Here is a 22074-nt window from a genome sequence, read left to right as displayed (position 1 = left end):
AAGGGAGTTGGGTTGAGTGAGTCGCAAAAACTCAGCAGGCTCTAAAATTGACATATATGCAGGTTACATACATTTATGTTGTATGCAGGTTGACACGCGTATGCAGGTTAAGCATTTCTAGTTCATACAAAAGTTTACGACTCAGCGGGCAATGGAGCCTAAAATGATAGGTGTAACATTAAGGGACAAGAAGAGAGTGGAGTTGGTGAGGGAGCAAACTGGTGTAAAGACACATTAGTAGAAATTAAGAAGAAGAAATGGACGTGGGCAGGGCACGTAATGCGAAGGCAAGATAACCGCTGCTCAATAAGGGTAACAGAGTGGATCCCTAGAGAAGGCAAGCATTGCAGGGGGCGGCAGAAAGTTAGATGGGCAGATGAGATCAAGAAGTTTTCGGGGATAAATTGGTCACAGTTGGCACAGGGCCAATATAATTGCAGAATAATGGGAGAGGCCTTTGCCCTGCAGTGGGCGTAGATAGGCTGGTGATGATGATAATGTTGTATGCAGGTTGACATGCGTATGCAGGTTAAGCATTTCTAGTTTATATTAAAACCGATGTCATTGAACACACTTTGCCTTTTAATGCTGCATTATACAATGTCAATCTTTTCCACCATGAGTAGGGACGATTTTGCGGTCTCAATATTTTTCGCCTCTTTTGGTGTTTTTCCATCATCATGATTTTTATTATAGCTCCTCTTATGTTATTGGGATAAGCGTTTTTTTTATTTCGCAATCACGGAAGTTATTACTAAATTTAGCAAAATGTTGTTTTACAAGCGCGACTTTCGAATAAAGAGTTGTGGTTTTTGTATGGATATGTTGGTCCTGAGGTGTTCCCAAAAATATTTAAATTTCTACGTCGGTCCTGTTGTTTATAAACGTTTTCTCTCGCTTTCTGTTGAGTAATTGCTGACAAAAAATGAGGAGCAATATTTTTGTAACACTGTACAAATCTGGTGTGGAATATTTTTTGTCTCATTTGTTGGGGCTACATGATGACTTGTCTCCACTGGTCTGTAATCTCTATTGTAGAGTAGGATAAGGAATACTGTTTTTAGTCGGTTTTTTAATGTGTATTTTGCAATGCACATAAAATTTATTTTAAAGAAACCACCTCACCAGACAACAATCATTTTAGCAAATTTAATTTAAATAATACTAAAGGGTAATCGTTACCCCAAGCCAAAAAAAATTTGCAAACATACACAGTGCCACCTGGCTTTACCACTTCACGCTATGGCCATAGCATTACTGTAGTGCTGCAAAACATAAATCAAACAATTAGACAAATATTTTGATGGCATGTGTAGCGCTCACGTTGAAATAATTGACGCCTTCATTTAGGAAGACTTGCAAGTATATTAGTAATGCTCCACTGGCCGGAAGTGCTCGTTAGAAAGATTTAGCAGTGCACTTTCAGCTATCTACAAATTAAAAGTGCACAAAGGACGCGCAAGTACAAGATTGCAATACCAAGAAACAAACACAAGGACTAATTGTTTTTGTAACATAAATATGAATTTTTTAGGGTGAGGAATACTACGGCGATCTACCCTGCCCCCACAACGCCTTTTAAGGGCGAAGCTCCTTAAGGCGTGGGTCTGTCCATCCTCGACGTATGTACGTAGCCACCTCGAGTTTAGTTCTTGGATTGTTTACTAGATGGCGTGACTACCTCTAGTTTAGTTCTTGGATTGTTTACTAGATGGCGGTACTTGTATATGATGAAAAGATGCGCTTGGATTGTTTACTAGATGGCGTGGCTACCTCTAGTTTAGTTCTTGGATTGTTTACTAGATGGCGGGGAGCGTTGTAATAAAATCCGTTCGCTGCTGGCGCGCGCTCGGAGTCGCCCGATGGATAAGGCTGCCGATGTGCGAGCCCGCGACGCAGAAGCGCTCCGTGAAGCTGCGCGACGCCGCCGCCAAGATCCTGCCGTACGAGAGCGGGAGGCCGAAGCGTGTCGTCTGGCTGCGCGAAGACGCCGCCAAGATCCCAGCGTTCGAGAACGAGAGGCCCAAGCGTCACAGCCACGGCGCGAGGACCCTGCCGTACGCGAAGCGGCACGGCTGCTGCGCGAAGAGGATCTTCAAAACGTCAGAGAACGGGAAGCGGCGAGAAAGCGCGCGTATCGGCAGGCAGACCCCGATGCAGTGAGAGCTCGTGAGGCGTCTGCAAAACGCATCAGGAGAGCTCAGCCCCAAGGTGCCGACGCGCGGTTTAAGCGAGACTTTCTAGACGTTACGTTCGGATACAGATGTAGTGCGCGAACTTTCACTGAAGAGTCACGGTTTTACCGATGATTTCCCCTCAGAAGCTTCGCCCACTCATCATCATTCACCCCGTGGATATGCTGTGAATTTTTCACTCCGAACCACACCCAGGTAATAATTTTTAGAGAAAGTTTGCACAAACGCTTTAAAACAACCAATAGCTGGTTGTGGGTTTTAGCGGACCGTTGTTAATTGCATGAAAATAATTTTAACGACATGGGGATATGTAATCGGCGCGAAGGTCTGGACGCACGGCTGTTTCCGTTTTGCCTGAATCAGAGAAGCAGCTACCCCTGCCATATTCGAAGCCGCGTGCTTGTGTTCTGAAACACCTTACCGCGGCTGCAGACCCAAACAACCCTGATTAATAATTGACAATAACACTACTCAAAAATATGCTCAGTAAGAAGATGTTGATCACAGTGGCGCCACATTGTTTCCGTTATACCTGCAAAATCTCAAGAAATAAAATATTTTGCGAACCTTCGAGTGATTATGAGTGAATACACTTTATTTTTCCTAAATATGGGTGAGGAAAATGAGGAACGGGATGTTACCATGGTCCTTTGCCATTAGATGGCCACCAGGGTCCCATGGCTCTAACTGAGTCATCAGCCAGTCGTACAGCAAATAGATGGGAGTCCACGTTAGACCTGATCAGCATTTTCTCCCACTTCTCCAGGTTATTTTTGATAACTCTCGGTGATGTGGGTGTTCTACGAATTCGGAGCTTTCGGCAGATCCAAATAATATGATAGAAGTCAGCTATTCAAGCGCACCACTGCTGGAAGCCAGTATCGAGGTAGTCATAAAGGCGGTTGTAGGCTTCGGGGTTGGGCAGTATGTTTGACTGTTAAGCCTCCTATAAACAGGTTGTCACGTAGTCAGGGAGTGGTGTGGCGGCGGGTATTTCAGGTGGCTATTCCTGTAGAGACAGTCATTTTATTATATGTTATTAGCCCGTCCCTGCCCCCCGTGCTGAACGCACGATCGTAAGAACATTCGAAGCACACCTGTTCAGGAGTAAGCGTTCGTGGTAACGACAAAGAATGTTTGAACTCAAATTTGATGACTGATGTTAGGCATTCAATGCGAGCTTTTATGTGACTGAACTTCGTAGCTCTTAAGATGTTCCACTATGCGCGTATTAAAAATTCGTGCCAACCCACCCTGTGAAGGAGTTTTCAACTGACCCAGGTACAGACCTAGTACGCCTAGGAAGTATTCGTGAATCGGCAGTTTGTATGGTGAACTCTTTATATCAGCCTGATTACCTCAGTGAGATGAACCTTTTTATATTCTCTTTTCGCCCACTCATCTCCGAATACACACTGCCCGAGCGTAATTTAAGGAGACTAGCCCGGGCCTATTAGCCCGTACTCGGCATTAAGTGTTTTGCCGGTCGCCCAAGTAGTTTCTTTTTTATGTCTCCCAAAATCATTGAAACTGTGCTTTCAGAACTCTCCGCTGCTCTCCCCGGAAGGCGGTTTGAAACCTGTTCACTCCAACTTTCCTGCGAAATCCTCATCATCCGTCACCAGTAATCTGCTCGTCGTCAGCAAGGCGCAATAAGTAGTGCTAAGAGGGAACTTGTACCAGGTTACTAACAAACATCAGAAATTTTTTCCACCATATATTGTTGTGATTTCCAGAGCCAGCCTCCGTAGCCACCCAGGCTCTCATAGAATGTCTGCTATCACGTATAGGTATTTTTGGTGGAAGCGGCACATGCATTTCTTTCGAGCCACTGAAGTCTTACTTGGGGCTTTGAATACCTCCACAGTGGCACCTGTTCATCAACTCACCCCTGTCGTTGCTACTGACCAAAGCGACAAAGCCGAAACCAGCATTCCCCCGCCAACCGGAGCGGGAAGGCCACGTGCAACCCGAAAGTCAAATTTCTCCCCTGCGGAAAACACAGATGAGAAAGAGCAAGCCTCAAACCACATATGTACACATTGCAACAGAGTAATTTACCTGAAGTCATAGAAATAGAAGAAAGGAAGGCCACGGCCAAACTGGCCGCAGACCAAGTATGTATTCTACTCGACTCCCACCCCGACAGCATGGACAAAAGTCCGAAAACAACTAGACTGCGGTTAAAATATATTGGCATAACAACACCATACAGCAATGAAAGGGCGGGCCACATACACTGTGCTGGTAGCCACCATCCAAAAACAACTTTTTACTGAACCTATAAAGCAGTCCGAGGGAGAAGGGTCGCTGATCAAACATGTTCGGAAACATTATTGAATTAAAAGGGAAGAAAGCAATGCAACTGATACTGCGCTACTTCCATGCCCAACATCCCGCATAGGGGTAGGACAGGAGCACGGTCGAAGGGACGCACCTGTGGCTCGGCGCGCAGAAACAGCTCACAATACCTGCAGAACTGGTAAACTGAAGCGCAGTGCCACAAGCATTATGCACGACACTACACCTGCTGTCACATTCGTAAATAAGAACGAAGGCGGCACACACTTGCCTGACAGACTGACGGACCCATGGAGGGAGCAGTGCATCACACCAATCATTGTAATCACAACATGTTTTAAACCTTAAAAAGAAACTAAACTGTAAATCACCAGCTTTATTTCTTTCCGAAAACTGAGGAACCAAACAAGCCAAACGCGGATCTAGAAAGAACAACTAAATTCACAGAAAAAAATTCTAAAGTTAGACCCGCGTTTGCTTAAAATACAGATTAGGATTCGGTACCGAAGTGCCCGATTTCCGTCTCGGCAACGCCTGCCGGACCCCGGCAGGAACAGGAAAACGTTGGAATGCTACCATCCACTAATGATGCCCTCACGGAGGTGAAAACCAGAAAAACATTACTACAAGTCCGAGCCTGGAAAACAACCGGGGTAAGCTGCACACAGAAGAAGATCCGCAACGGCGACAACACATTAATCACGGCTCAACAGCCTTCTACACTAAACCATACAGTGCCGGAAATCTGACAAAATGCGGACAACAGCCAGGACAACCCTTATAACCAAGCCTGGAAAGCCTCTGAAACTCGAAAACCTAATAATAATACCGCAGACTTACTGTCTAGTAAACTTCTTAGCACACATTTTCTGAAACCCACTAAGAACTACGCCCATGACAAGCCCCTCTTCCCGAAGACTATGTCCAGCATCCAAAACAGTTTTCCACCAAGAAAGTTCTTCTTCAAGTAGAGCAGGACACAATACAGAAAAATAGGTGCACGCCCTAATACCACAGGGACCAACTGGATATTAACCACCGCTTTTGCACAGGTGTGTCACTTCGTGATCCTGCAACACCCCTCAAGTGTGAGATTGAGCGACAGAGCATGCTCGTAGATCAAAATCTCTCCAGCGGCTGAAACAATGTTTTCTGGCAGAATGTAATCGGTGTAATGAGAAGGCAACTGAGTGTTATCTGTTTATGGACAGATAACCCTACGCGGGATTCTGTGCACCGTTACTTTGGTCATCGCTTTCACTAGCGCGAGGAAGTACCGGCGACTTCTGGGCTCCATGTGCAGCGATATGCGGAGCCTCGTCCGCGCATATCTTGTTTATATCGCTTTCTGTGATTATGGCAAGTATTAGCGACTTTTCTGCTTTGCGGGCAAAAATACTGCCGTTTTTTACCCACACAAATTTCGACCCGTTTTCGTGTTTGCGTGCATTCGCTATTCCAAGCAACCGTTTTGTTCCAGGGCATAGGTGTACATTTACGTATATAGGCTCATGGGATCCTAGTTCAAGTGTTTTATTTGTTAGACGCTTCTTACGTGCCTTTTCGAGAAACTTGTCTCGCTTTTCACGGTGTTAAATTGAACGACAATGTTTGCATTGCCAGGGTTATTGGTTGGAATTCTGTGACAGACGTCTATGTCATTTGGGGACACGGCTTAACCGGCAGCTTTAGCGATCCTTTGCACAATGGCAACAAGGTTTTCGATCGGTTCCTCTTGAACACCTGTGATTTTGATATGTCTATTTCGGGAATATTGTTCATTTTGCAACAAATTGTGTTGAAATGTGCTCAGCTCGTTCTCGAGCGTGTAAAAATTGAGCCGGAGTAGTTAATTTTCTTTTTTTAGGGCTTCGGTTTCCTTTTGCACCGCTGACTAACGTCCATTTGCGTCATCAAAGCTTTTGCTCATGAAATGAAGACTTTTCCTAACTTCTATCTCTGAGCGTAGGTTTCGCTCGTCAGATCGAATGCTACGTTCCAATGCCTCTTTGAAAAGCTTCTGATCATTCCTCATCTCTTCCTTAAATTCTTCCAACACTTTTACCACTTCCTTTGTCATTTTGATTAGCTATAAACCGTATTCAAGAACAATAAAAAATGAACACTGGGGAGCAGCAACAGCGAAAGACGAAGTAAGAAATATAAACAAACAGTTCTAATTGAGAAAACCAACCTGCAAGGTATACAGGGGACGCTTAGGGTGGTGTGCGCAGCGCTGTCACTACTGCCGAAATGTTGAGCGCCGGCAGCTTGTAGGCTTTTACGGGCGTCGAAACTGGCCACGTGACCGGCTGGTCACAGCCCGTTTCCGCTGGCGCTGGGGGAAAGGCAGTGATGCCACGTGTACGGTCCTGGTTTGTGCGTCGTCGTCGGAAGTGCGCTTTCAGGCCCGCATCTGCGGCTTCTTTGATCTGCAAGGTATACAGGGGACGCTTAAGGTGGTGTGCGTAGCGCCGTCACTGCTGCCGAAATCTTGAGCGCTGGCAGAGTGCAAACTTTTATGGGCGCCGAAACTGGCCACGTGACCGGCTGGTCACAGCGTGTTTCCACTGGCGCTGAGGGAAAGGCAATGATGCCACGTGTACGTTCCTGGCTTGTGCGTCGTCTTCGGAAGGGAGGGTTCAGGCCCGCATCTGCTGCTTCTTTGATCTGCAAGGTATACAGGGGACGCTTAGAATGGTGTGCGGAGCGCCGTCACTGCTGCCGAAATCCACTTTATTCCAATCCAATCAAAATCCAATCCAATCCAAGCCAAGCCAAGCCAAGCCAAGCCAATCCCATCGAATCCAATCCAATGCCCCTCACAAGAGAGTGTTCGCTATCGGAGAGGAGTGGGGGTGAGCGAAGGAGAGTGCGGACGCCGACGACGATGACGACGGACGCACGCAGGAAGGACAGGGCCGCCGAGAAGAGATGCTCTCAGCGTGGCATCTAAAATATGAATTCAAAACGGACGCGGACAGAAACGGAGGCTCAAAGACAGACTCACAAATGGTCTGAAAAAGTACCCTTAAAAAAAGTGTACACAGGCGTCTGCGTATCAACCTCGATGATCGCACTGTTCTGGCAGCAGAGACTTCTCGAGTTTTTTGCTGGTCTCCATGGACAAACTTCATGATAATGGCAGTAAGAACAACCATCGTACTCGCCATACCCCAAATAACAAACAGCGGAACGGAGAGCTGGATGGTTTACACTCACTTGCGGAAATCATGAACTGCACAAGAGGCAAAATACATGACGAATTTTATCGCATTCTTGAAGATGAAGTCACAAGAATTAACGCATAACCATGATCTAACTTATCTGGATCACGCACAACCCGGACTGGAATAGAAAGAGCTCGGTCACGAGCAGCGCTACGAAATCACACACCGCGCCCACACCCCAAAAAAATCAGAGTCCTTCAAAACAATACACGAGTACAGCTTTGTACTAGAACACCTCAGAACTACTAGTACAACCTCCACGCGAACAGCACTCGCTAACGTGAAACCAAGCAAATACCCCTTAAGACTTTGAGACAAACAATGTGCTCATCCCTGTGATCTACGGCAACATAACTGAAGACGTGTGTCACGCCAGGATAACAAACATGATGTGGAAATGCCCTCAGAAAGATCCTGACGTCCTTAAAGACTCACAGCAATGAAAAACACGACTCGTAAGCCCCACCCCTACCACTCAATTAGCGTTTGTAGAGCTCACCGCTGAGACTGGAGACAAAACAAATGGCTTTACCGTATGCTGGAGAAGAACCCCCGAAGTAATTTTCTTTAACCCAGAAAGGCAGAAGTCGCTGTCAGCAAAATTGATTCGCTGGCCGCCGACGCCTGAAAGTTTAGGTACAAACATTCGTCTCTTCCTGTTTCTCTGTCTCTCTGTTGCTTGACAAATGCCATGAAAGCGACTTCCTGGGCTAACCATGCAAGACAGAAGGTGCACACTTTTGCCTTGAGAATTTTCATATTCCCCGAAGAATCCCGTTGTGTAAGAGAGTCCAGAGGTGGTGGAAATAGGCAATTCAACCACACGGGGCCGAGTGCATTTTTTCAGTGCTTGAACTTCCGGTATATGTTAATGGAGAACTAGCGTTGAGCTTCACAGTGGAACCTGTGTAATTGGATAAAGAGTTGCTGTGCAAGCAATATTTTTTAAAAGTGTTTCCAATACCAAGACGTTTTTAGAGCAAGAAAGCACATGCTTTCGGTCTTCGTAAATCCGTGGTGCTCGCAACTGATAGATCAGGCTGCTCTTTGAGCATAGCCAAACGCCTTTTAAGCAAGACGCGTGTTCGGAAACCTGAAGCGTTGCGATGAAAAAAATTGCTAACCTCAATCAAGTGAACTATTTGTTGTATGGTCATAGAGTCAATCTAAAAGGCGTCACCAACCACAGTCGCAATAATTCACACTCATTTATGTCTGACAACGAGGCATGTTGAAGATCTATCCCGCGATTAGAGCGCTTGCCCTACCAGACGACCTCTGCGCGAGTAAGTTACAAAAAGCCTGGCGTGACCTCTGGCTTGTCGCTTTCTGTCTCTTCGTAGAACCATTATTAAGAATGATTTCTAGAAATTGCATCATGCGGCGTTATATTATATGCTTATGTGTATACACACGTAAAATACACAAACGTAGGAGGCTTAAGAAGACCCTCATTATTACTGCTCAAAAAGCATGGAATATTCAATTTTGGTCATACTTCTCCTTTCCCATTTCGTTCATCTAGTGGTTTACTAATTGACAATGAAAGGAAGAGATTTTAAATAAGGCAAATAGAAAACTCGCTTCTAGCAACCTGTACATGTCTGCAATGAATTCTTTTAAACTGACACATTCGAAATGATATACGCGAAAACAGCAATTCAACAAAAATGTGTGAAAACATACAAGGCCACGATTCGCCCATAATCTCAAAATGGTCAGCAGTGCCTGATAGAGCTGAACGCGGGTTTTTCAACAGCGGTGTACATATAAAAACTGCGTTTGAAGGCTCGCCACATATAAAAACCAGCCTCAATGCTTAAGAAGCTGCACTAGAAGAATTCAAAGTATATGCTTATTTAAACTGTGAAAGCTATAAAGTTATTAGCATGCGTTACTGTCGCATCTGTTGCAAGCGTTCCATCACGAAACAAAAGCCACCTTACTAAAGTGCTCCTAATGCACCGGTGGCGTAATAAACTACTACGTCAGTACCATAAAAGGAAATATACAAACCTGCCGTGACACATATTGGACCAATGTAAAGTTATATGCTACGGACGGCCCTTACACAAGACCCGACTGCAAACTGAAAGAACAGTATTTCATTTATATTTTTAAACTACGGCGCTTAATAACAAGGAAATAGTAGCCAGTCCTGCCCTTGGGTAGCAAAAAACGTTGTTCACAGTAGAAAAAAGTGTTATCGGTTTTGTTCAGGAGATACCTACATCGCCATGTTGGCAATTTTGTCATGGCTACATGCAACATGTACATGTGTAGGGGAAAAATACAATTTTCCAAACATTGACACTTTTATGAGCACAATTGTGTGATGGTTATAAAACAGACATCACACCGATGAGAAACTGGCGAGAAAGAGATGGTTATGTATAAGCAATTCCTCTGGTCACAAATTGCAGTACGTATCATTCTCCGCAAAAAAAAGGATCAACATTTTTGTTCTCTTGGGTATATTCTCTCACATTTTTTTTTGTAATTACAATATTGCGGATATGTGGTTTCGTTCCAAGAGATAATTCTTTGTGTCGATACCAGTTTTATTGTTGTAAATGCACCGGAGAATTTTTAGTCGCATCTTTCACCTCTGGACTAGAGCGATCAGTTCTAATTGCGTGCTCTCTGATTGTAATTTCTAAAGCATTGTTTTCAGACGTTCTGAAGTCTCACTAGTACTTTTCTGTCGTGCACAAAGCCGAGACGCATCGAGTAATCTCCGTTTATGCAGAATTTTATGTTTTCCGTAAATGTAATGTAAATGTAATCACCCCACTTCAGTTAGGCTGTGAATAGTTTTGGAGACATGGTATCTCCATGCCTTGCTCCCTTTTATTAAACTTCTACCTTTACGCGTGAAGGGTTATTGTGCACATGTATTCTTTATATATTGTAACCGGATATGGCTATTCCCGCGTGCTATCTCTTACCAGCAAATGACGACAACGAAGAAGCTTGTTGTGGGGCAAGTTATGGCTGCATAAAAAAAGTCTTCGCTACATGTAAATCTATCCCTTAGTTACCATATGATTCGTTTCCTTTGCCACCACGTTACATTTTGTGGAGTGTGAGGGGCCGTAATCTCCATCATGGCCACAGCATCTCATCGCATTGGCGAAGACGCAGCCGTCAAGGATAATGAAGCCGCGCCGGAAAGCCCCAGCCCAGAAGAGACTAGAACATGACGATGACCCGTCACTGTGTCCCCAGCCCGAAAAAACGTAGTGACGACCAGCCCAGACGAGCCGCACCCAGAAGAGCCGAAGGTGTGTTCCCCGTCCTTCCATACGACGTGGCCTCAGGCCTTCTCTGCTTTGTCGCAACTGAATCGACTGCTCTTGCTGAGGTAGGCATCATCAACGCTATCATTGACATCCATGGCGGCAACAAATTTATCTGCATTTTCCATCACGCCCCTCATCCGCATTCCATCGCCAAATTGCCTCGGCGTCGACCGAGATGCCCGTCATCGACCAGGGCGCGGGGGTGATGTCACGGGAAACAAAAGTGCCCACGCCGCCATAGCTCACCCATAAACGACGACAAGAAGAAAGGTCGGTGCGGGGCGCGGCCAGCCCGGGCTCAGTTATGGCTGCAAGTATTATTTCTTCGCTTTATATAAATGTATCACTTCATTACCGCATGGCTCGTGTCTTCTGCCACCCCATTACAATACGCCTTCGAGAAGTTTTACGTCGGTTTCCTTTATTTCCTGGTATTTTAGTTCTTCTAGGACGAGTGCAGCGGGTACGAAATGAAAAGGTTTCGCTTAGTCTTTAAATGCCATGTAAAGGGGTTTAGTGTTATATGCTGATTTTACAATTACCTCATGAACAACATCGTTGGGCTCCATGGTTGAGCACACTTCCCTAATTTGAGCGTGCTATCTGGGTCGTTGTAAACCCAGGCTGTAACCTAACCGGATAGCAATATCTTTGGAAACACCTTGTATAAAATTAAAAGTAGGCTGACGGGTCTGTAAATATTGGTCTTTGGGCTCTCCCTTCTTCTGGGTCAGAAAGCGTTTGCAGTTTTTTCAGGCCCTCGCAACATTCGAGTCTCCAAGCACTCTGAAAATTGCTCTAGAAGAATTTTGCAGTAGATCTCCTTTCTCCTTCAAAAAATCGATGGGTATGCCCTCGTCAGCCTGCAGCGTTAGCTCAATTCATGCCTTCAGGAGCTTTTCTTACATCCTCTTTAGCTGCTATTGGGATTTCAGAAGAGGACCTTCTGCACTCTGAAGTTTCCCTATGTCTGAACCAACTGGCACACAGCGTGGTGTAGATTTTTTCTGGTCTAAGTAGTGAGTCATGCTAGCCTACTGGTATCTGAGTAAGTACGTCATGTCCTTGTAATGTTCAATCTTCCTTATTTTTGCAGCGTTTCTTCAATCATTCAATTTGTATGCGCAAAGTTTATTTTCTTACTTGTAATCAGTTTGTACAGCAATAATAGTCCGTAGAAAAATAATAGCAAAGCGGGAGAATGGCTTCGTTCTCAGAGGGCGCGAGCGGCTGTAAAATACAACACAGATGAAGTACCAGGGCGCTTCAGAGCGGACAGTCCAGACAGGTTTGAAATTTGACAGAAACGAAAATGACCCCAACTTTCAAAATGGCCATCATGGCCACGAGTACAATCGGTTAGAAAACACGCATTTATATTAGTTTGTACACCTCAAGAAATCACTAGTACCGATTCTCGCAACTCTAACTGTAACTATATCAGCAAAGCAGCTGATGACGTGCCAAAATGTCGGAATAGTCATCTATCGGTCAGCCATAGTTGAAAAGGAAGAATTTGAAAATTTAGGTATCGATAGAAACAATTCATTGGCGCACTGCCTGCTTGCCTCACATATCTGTCATGAAACGGGATAAGGGTAAGCCGGCGAGCATTCGTGGTGAGTTGTTGGTGGACCGTGAAGTAAGCGTTGTCATTCTATTGCTCCTCTCCTCGTCCCATTTTTTGTCACGCGTAAATGGTATTTTTAGAAACAAAGCCCAAATCCTACAAAACTCTGTCGGAATAAATCAAAGGTCGAACCAGCCAAGAAGAGTGGCGTTCGGTGAAAACAACCAATTTGGACCCCTACACATCAGAATTAATGGATTTCATCAGCAGAAATATAACAAGACCTTCCAAACAAGCAACATTGTGTTAATACGACGCAAGTCTTCGAACGTCCTCGTTCCACCAAGAGACGAAGGGTCTCATCTAAATCGTGTTCAGCTTTGGGGGTGTTCTCAGCTTTGTTGTAAATTCTTTCGCCCTAATTACAAAGTATTTGCAAAGCCGCATAAAAGGTGCGAAGGCGACATTATTAGTAATCTGGCCATAGCTGTTGGTGAGTTTATTACTGCTCGAAACAGCACTGGAATCCCGCTTCTTCCAACAACCGGATGTTATCAAAGGCTATCAGGAGCCGACACTTCATATCATCTCGCCTCTACATACTAGGAATGCTAAACGTGACGCCGTCACGATAAATCTCTAGACAATTCTCCTTATTGCTACACACACTGACAGCACCCGCAACACAATGCGCGGCATCACTCCGTAAAAAAAATGAACCTGACTTCCAAGTATTCCCATTTTTCGCTGCAGTGGTTCGACAAGAAGTACCATGGACACTTGCACCGAATTTCCAGCCCAGGGTTTCTGAGAAAGTATCCTAAGTATACGCAGTTATAGTTCATTCGGCATCACACATACATTCTCCCAAATACGTTGCTCTAAACCGAAGATAAACAATATCGCATTAAATAAATGATCGAATAGCAATATATATTGTCATATGCATTTTTCTACCGCGGACAGAAAGAACATATCTGCCGTAGCTGTTGTTACCTGTATTTGGAAGTATAGTGGGCCACCAACTGCTGGACGTGGCCGATTATGTACAGCGTCCGTAGCCTCGAACAGCGCTGCTAGGCCAAAAACCTCTTTTGTCGTTATCAAATCGTCCTGGGTTTTCTGCTCCCAACGCTTCCTATGAGAGGCTATTACCCCTTCTCACGCGGTGCAACTGAGCGCGGTATTCTCAGCAAACCCGACGAGCTGGATGAATTTATTTTATTAATACACAACGTACCTTGGACTACGCATGCTACATTGCAGCGAATTGCCCCAAAAAACTGGTTAGATTCTTCGATCATACTTTTCCGACATTTAAAAATTTCACACGCTGTAATTCAGTGATAGGATCGGGAACTTCAGAGCCTTATCAAAACGTTTGGTTTTTGTTTCGCTTTTCCCACCCCTCAAGTAATGGCTGTTTTTCCTGGGGGCATTGAAGAAACGAAAATAAAAGTATTTGGGAAGACCCAGGCTTTACGTCTGCCCTTGAAGCCGGCGGGGAGAACTTATTCAAGGCAGTAATCACGCCACTACCTCCGAATATCTTCATAATATTCTAAGGCAGAGAATAGAATAAGGCAAAATTTTAATTCCCACATAACGAATTGTTTAGTCGACGTCCCACAAAAACTTTCCTAGGGTGAAAATAAAAAGACAGTGCCGTCGCGCTGTGCTGGAATATTGCCGCCACTTCTATAACACCGCATGTGTTCGTATGTATAAGAATATGTTAATGGACACATTTCTAGGTCAGAAACGGGAAATGAATACTTCATTGTGACGACTGGTTACCTGACTCGCTATGACGATTCCGAAGCAGGGTTGTCAGAAATGGGTATGCAGGCGGCCAAAATCTTTAAACATTTTCTTACACTACAGATCACAAAATAAGCTTAGGAATTCACGGCGCCATTTCTGTCTAAAAATGCTGCTTGAAGAGGCACTTGCGCCATTAAAATAATTTCTTAGCATACGCAAACAAACTGGTTTACGGAAAGCATCAATAACGCCGCTAATTGTACGACTCCTGTTAATGTAGGCGTCGATGCCTGGAAGGGAAACCTGTAGTTCTGTTCAGTCCATGCACCTCTACCTTGCTGGAGTATACTGGGAAGAGGCCTTTCAAATTGTGGTCAGAGAGAACGTAAGGAAAAAGCAAGATATCTTGTTGCCCCGCCAAGTGTGTGAAGACTGGGACCCACGACGAATTCATGTATCAGCACTGAGAACACCACCACCTGTTAATGAGAACTCGCATGCACAACCGAATTAGCTCTCTGCCAAAGAGTTGGAGATTTCGGCACTACTCTTCGTATGGATGCCGATATGACGCTGCGGCCTGAGCGAAAAGCTCGGAGCTCTTTAGAGACCTCTTTTGTACCTAAAGGTACCCCGTGTCAGCGGTGTCTTTACAACAGAATATTCGTCGCTTTGAATGGAAAGCCCACACACGGGCCGAGGCGATCCGAGGTTGTCATGCTGTATGGCTGAAACCACGCCACTATCGCTACGGCGCTTACGGAACTGAACTTTTAGTTTTTGTGTCTTTGCCAATAGGCACATCGGCAAGATAGAGCCTTTTTAAGGCATATTACGCTTCCATTCTACAGATCGCCCGAATTTTTTTTTAAATGGAAAGCTACAACAATAACCCGAAAAACTCTGTGAGTGATCAGCTTCCAAACTATTTTAGCCGCACGCAGCATCGCAAAGGGAAGGCATAGTTAAGTTCATGCGAGAGCACCCGAGAGCAGGCCTCACAAGAGCCTATTGAGATTGGGAATCTCACGAGCATTCGCCGATCGGTCACCGTTCTCTTGACTCTTACTTTCTCTTTTTTTCATTTTGTGAAGCAATTTCAGTTAAACAGTGTGATCGAGTTTAACGTTCTGTACGGGTAGCGTTAGCGCCTGAGGAAAGAGATCTTCCTACCTTTAACATAAATATGCAATTCTGAAAACGAGTTTTAACACGCTGACTCTCTAGAGGTGATGAGGCATGACGTAGTGGAGAGCCGCGGAATAATTGTTTCACCTGGGGATATCCAGCTAGACGCCTAACTATCAAATAGACTGGCGTTGTTGATTTTTGGCTCCATTAGAAATACGGCCGCCGCGGCCTGGGATGGAAGCCGCGTCCTTGGGCTCAATCGCAAGACGCCTTAACCACTGAGCTATCACAACGGGTTAAATATGCGTTGTATACTTGGGCGTGTTGGTTCGTGTGGATGCGGTATGTTCTCAGAAATTGGCCCAAAATTACTGTGAGCTTCTGCAGGGTTTTAAAAATAAGTAGGCTTATATGGAGGTATTTGTAAATATTACCACTTACTCACTTATCATTGTATCTTTTTTATGGCAGGTGCATTTCCTGTGTCTATGTCACTGCGAACAAAAAATAGCTTCCTCCTGTGATCCCTCCCCCCCTCCAAAAAAAATATATAGGAACTCCATGAGTAGTTGAATACTTGCTTTTTCTAGAAACTGAAGTCATGACTCATTAGGCCTGCAGAATTTTAAGAAATCTCTCAGCCTTGAGCTACGAAAACTTTCTTTGAAAATCTCCTTATTTAGGACCCAAATTTATTTGGCAACGTACTTACTTACAAAATAGAAACAACCCAAAAACAATAATTTCATGAGATATAAAATACACTTCTATAACTTGTGAACAACTGTTCGCCCAATTCTTAAAGCGACAAAAACAATTGGATACAAACCCACTTTTCGTTTTCAGGTATCCGTGGGTTGCCAAGATCGGTGCAACAAAACCTTACCGGATGATACCCCATGCGTTCTAAGTACAAAATCTAGAAAGCAAATCTATCTATTGTACTGGGAGGGTTCACTAGAAACAGCACCAGTTCTGCAGTACTGAGCCTACATTTTGAAAAAAAAAATTTGGCGCTGATGGGGACCGCGATGAGCGGTAGAAAATAATCTCTGAAAGTCGCCGAGTTCCCGGCCGACATGTTGTTTAATCAAGGAGAAGTGCTCCAGATAATAGAAACGACATATCAGCAATATGTCATTGTCGTAAACCAATTCCGCTAATTGCTATAGTAATAAGCTCTGAACCGATCCTGAATGACAAAGTGCTCTCTCCTGCTTTCAATACTGGTATTACTATTTTCTTCAATTAAAGTGGCACTAGAAATGACGTCGGTTAAGGTGGTCACACACGTCCACAATTGATACTTGAATACAAATAAAACTTCTGGTCATACCAGTTCACATTTTTTGTAAAAACAAAAAAAGGGGAAATAGAAACACATTTCACACCAGTCGGACGTCCCGCGCTGTCCGTTTTGTTCGTGTACATCTGGACCGGAAGAGTGGGTGCCAGGCACGTGGTTGTTCCTGGCTCGTGCGCGCTGCGCATGTTGCGCGTCTCGTTGCTCGTTGCTGGAATGACCTCCGCGTGGGTGATGTGTCTCGTCAATTGGCCCGGTGTAAGAGCAGAGTGTGTTCGTGATCTCGCCAGAAATGCACTGAGCTTCACTTGCGTTCTTTTTAATCGTGACGATTACCTGGGAGAGGTCCGGCTAGCAGGCAATCACAGTTTCGCATGCGTCGTCTCGTTCGCGTGTGTGCCGTCGTGCATACTGCCTATGTCCGGACCTCGTGCAGTCCAGGCAACGTGGGAACCGTCTGGGTGACTCTGGCCAGTTGTCTCGGAAACCTTTCTCATGATAGCGCAAGGTGTTAGCATGCCAGAGAGTTTAAAGGACCACTGTGATTACGTCGGCACTAGCAAGGATTTCTGCAACGTGATCTATCGCTGCAAGCACTGCATTAAAAAAGTGCGGGGCAGGAAGCTCCAATGTATATAGCGGGGCGTGATATAAGTTGCAATGAATTATCTTTGTGACAGACACAGAGAGATGAACAGACAGACAGCTCAACATTGTCGGTCACGGTGCAGTAGCTAAAGAAAGACGATCGTTTTTAAAATTAGCTGCAAAGGGACGCAGCCACCACTGTTCCGCATACTGTGAACATTGCGTAACTGTACCCATACCCGCCGTCGCCAGCCCCCAAAATAAGAGATAAACACCAAGACGAAAACCGGCTAGCGTGCGAGAAGCCCAAGAGGGAGGTCCCGCCGCGAGAAAGGGACATGACAGGGGCGCTACGCATCGTTATGTTTATTTTTGTTAAGAGCCCAGGCAAAACACACGCGGGTCTGACTTTACCCACTCCTTTTTGTATCCTTTGGGTGTTGTGCCAGAGCACCAGACATCAATTCGCTGCACCTGGTGACGTGGCGACGGCTGGGTGAAGCCGCTAGGTGAAGCCGCCTAGGTGAAGCCGCCCGTGTCAGACGTGCCGCAACTTGCCGGGAAGGGCGCAGCCGAGTCTGCTCTCCCTTTCCCATCGCGATGGCTGGACCAAATCATGACTGGGTCGAACTACCCCTTGCCGTCACGCCGCAGGTAGCGCATGGAGACACACCGCAGAGTCATATTCCCTTTCCCTGTCGTGGTGGCTCGGCTGACGCAATCGCTTTGCGTGAATTCCCCGTATTCAACCTGCGGGCAGTGATAGTCCCGATTGGAGGGATTCGAACTACACGCAGCTGAAACGCAACCCCAGGGATATAAAACCAGCCTAGAAGCAGCTGTGTCGCGGCGGCATCTCATCGGAAGCACCGAGTAAGAATTGCTATCGCCTTTGTACGTGCCATGTAACGCTCTTGCTACCTTTGTATATATTGTATGTAAATGCAGCTTCACATCTCCGTCGGCTCGACTACTTTGTCGCTCTACTCTGCGCCCTATCGAAAGAAGACTAAGAAGGGCAATGTCGCAAAAGTGGTGACTGAACTGGGATGGCCAAGTCCCGACAGTGTGTGTGTTTGGGGGGGGGGGGGCGGGGCGGTGGTGGAGCGGGTATCGATCGCAGTCGAGAGCTGCAGTGCACCTAGTTGCTGCCGGTAATTGGCAGCCGTTGCAGCACTGTGCATCTGCTTTAACGTGCTTTGTTTGCTCGAAAACAAAATTTCGCAGACGCTTTTTTCGGAGGCGTGTTAGCTTTAACTGCCTGTCCCTGCATTGCCGTATTAGTGCGTTGGTTGCACAGTGGAAATCTGCAGCTCTTGTCTCGAGCAGCTCTGATGAAGCTGCCAGCGATCGTTCAAAATGTGGGGTGGCGTCATTATGGGCAAGCAATACGTTTTTTGAAACGTTCCAAGACGCAAGCTTAAGGGAAAAGCCCAACGTCTGGCGTTGGCGTTTATCACAGAAAAACTGCCCCTTCACGAGCCCTTCCACAGTGCGAACTTAAACTCGGAACAATTCGCTAGCGAGGCGCGGTCGCTCCGCCAGTAAACAGCAGATGAAGGTAAGGGAAGAACACCCACCGAAGTTCACCGTCCTCGTCAGCTTCCTTCTTAAACGTTGGCATAAACGAGAAGCAGAGCATCGGGTAGCCATTCGAAAGAAAAACTCTCCTCCAGCGGCAAGATGCCAGCGCTCTTCGACAAATTATGCGATGAAAGAAGGCGTCGCACGCGTTCAACTGGGCATTATGATATCCGATCACAAACCCACAACCTGCACCATAGGGCTCTGCTCACTTGTAAATGGACAGCACGATAACAAAGTCCTACCGAACCTCGGCAAAAAGTTTCAAAACGGGAGCCTAATAAAATATTATGGGCACACGTACATCAGACAAATCATCGCTTGTATGCGCACAGCGGAATAGTGCAGACAAATGCGTTGACACAAACCATGCAGTCAATTTGACGCAAATCGCGAAAATAATTGCAACTGTTTAAATGAGCGGCTCGGCTCACGAAACGACTACACAGCGTGGCATGCGTCTAGGGAAACTGCTGGAGATCGCAAAGGAGCGACTTCAGTGCGCGTAGTGCATGCATTGTTAGCAGCCCCCACCGTTTCCCCTATAAGACAACTTGAACGGAGGAAGCGGAACGAAACAGCTACGCGTTCCCATACCGTGCAATTGTAAACAAAAATAACTGCGCCAATCAACAGCTGCCGTAGAAACAGAGCAACTGCGGCCGCGCTTCCCACCGAAACCACACCCCCTCGTTTTTCCGTTTTCATCGTGGCCCCTTACCGAGCGACCACGGTAAAACGCTAACAGCGCAAAAAAAAACCAAGGAAAAAAGGTAGGCGAAGTTTTCATTGTCTGATTTTACCATCCTTGAGAGTTAAGCTGCACAGCGGCACCGCCAAATGTTTGCAACTCGTACACGCGCGTCCAGACTCGAGTTCGTAAGATAACTTTTTTGCACTACTGTACTCACTAGTGCATGCACTAACGAGTGCAAGCATTCGAAAAACAGTATTCAGGAGTATTGTACTCATGAGTACTGTACTCAAAAACTATGTACTCATGAGTGCTGTATGCTCACGAGTACTCAAACTCATGAGTACTCATGAGTACTCTGTACTCATGAGTAGTGTACTTATGAGTACTGTACTAATGAGTAGTAGATTTACCTCTTTACTCAATCGTTATCCTACTCACTTTTTTATTTTGGTGTGGACTCACTCATCATCGTACTCACTCGTGAGTTTGAGTGCATATGTGTACGAATGAGTGTACTCACGAGTGAAGTGCCGACCTATGAAAGAGGCCCAGAGCTGTAGAACACGTCAAGTGGAGAAAAGCCAGCCCCGTGGCCTACCTGTCGGCAGACACTGTCTCTACTAGATGGGTGGCTTTTAGAGCATACCGCCTCATTGCTTGCCTAAAGTGCCGGTAGGCTAGACTGCAGGATTTGGAGTAAATTGGTGTATTACGTATTGGTGCTCGGCTGCATTGAAAGGCGTGTGTACGGATGGTACGTTATATACAGGGTGCAATATTTTTCGAACGGCGGTTACGGCGACAAGGTTGCAAAAACGATGGTTTCTGTAAGTCTACGCATCACCAGATTACAAGGAAAGGGCTATGTTAGAAAACAGAAAAATATGCCAGCCAAAAACGGTACTTACAACCCACAACACACCGCCCAGTTGAAGGTCTCACTTTCTTTAAGCATATCAAATATTCGCTCAAGGACCGTCACTATGTTTTTTTGATGAGAAAGCATGCTAAATCATCAAGCAATACGAATATATGAAGCATATGCGGCCAATAAATGTGCAATTGAGATATGTACTGAGTGCTGCACGGCATTTATAGCAAGGCAATGACAGAATTAGCGTTAGGAGAGCGCCAATACACCTTGTATATACCACGTGCACATGGTGTATGAACATGGGTAGGTGCTGAATCAAAAAAGCAAATACGACAAAACACGCTCAACCCAAAGTTTTATGGTAACTTTCGTGGACATGTTCAGGTTAACAAAATGTAAACTAAAATTTTCCCAATGACTATGTTGGATGAACTGCAAACTGGTCAGGTTGTTAATTTTCGCTGCACTTATGCTTTCGTGAGTTAAGTTGAGGCAGCCAGGGTGATTGTGAGTACACTGACTTCTTTCGTTTTGTTTCTATTCAGAATCCCACACGGCCGTAACCAAGAAATTCAGAGCCTGAAGTGTGGAGCCCTTGTTTAGTAGGTCATTGTTTCAACGGCACCTGCGTAGGCGGCGGCGATCCGACAGATATCACATCAAAGTTTAAGCCGAAACAAAATCTGAAGAAATAAATGGTTTCTGAAGTTATTTCTATCTGCAGTGATTTAAAATCCCCAGGGTGTCATGTTTCGCATGAACTATTTATTTTTTGACACACCCTTCTTAAACAAATATTTCAAGGTGGTAATACGTAACAATAAGTTTGTGTGCTGCTAGTCTCTGTAGTTAGTCACAAGTTGTGCGGAAAAATATTTGTTTTGATGTTGGCCAACACATCTAGTAAATTTATTGAGTATTCAGTAAACTAAAAAACTCAATTATTCCTCAAAGTACGCTTATACCGGAGTGTATTAGTTCAAATATAGCCTAGTTTACTACGACAGGTGTGACGGCGGAAAGGTTTTGTTTTCCTGGCATGATCGCCGAGCATTCTTTTTTTACGAGAATGGCTGTAACACCTCAACCACGAGAACGCAATATCAACAGCCTGCTTACTCCATACGGGGGGGCTGAAAATTCTCTTTCACAGTAATGTGATGGCTAGGTTTGGGAAGATTTCGGAGCCCAATAGTCCCTCGTAGTGATTTATTATTCATTAAAAAAAACAAAATGGTAACTCAATGGTTTCAATACGGGATTCTGGGGACACGTGCGAGCCTTTACGGTAGTTTTGAATATTTGATGGTAGCTACAGCACCATACAAAAGTGTCAACAAAACGGCGGCTGCACAATAGGTTACAAAATATTTACGTTGTCTTCTGGATTGCTATTGTAGGCGGCTTTGCGTTCATTTTTTTGTGATGCGAATACCGAAGCTTCATGATTTGGTACAGTGATTTCCATACCACAGTGGTCCAAGAACATAAAAAACAATTCGGCAGGTCATATAGTTTTATAGGAATGTACTAAG

This window comes from Haemaphysalis longicornis, unplaced genomic scaffold (assembly GCF_048455015.1).
Source record: "Haemaphysalis longicornis isolate Haplotype H1 unplaced genomic scaffold, Haemaphysalis longicornis Haplotype H1 scaffold_6, whole genome shotgun sequence".
Taxonomy (NCBI): Eukaryota; Metazoa; Arthropoda; class Arachnida; order Ixodida; family Ixodidae; genus Haemaphysalis; species Haemaphysalis longicornis.
This window is presented reverse-complemented; position numbering follows the sequence as displayed.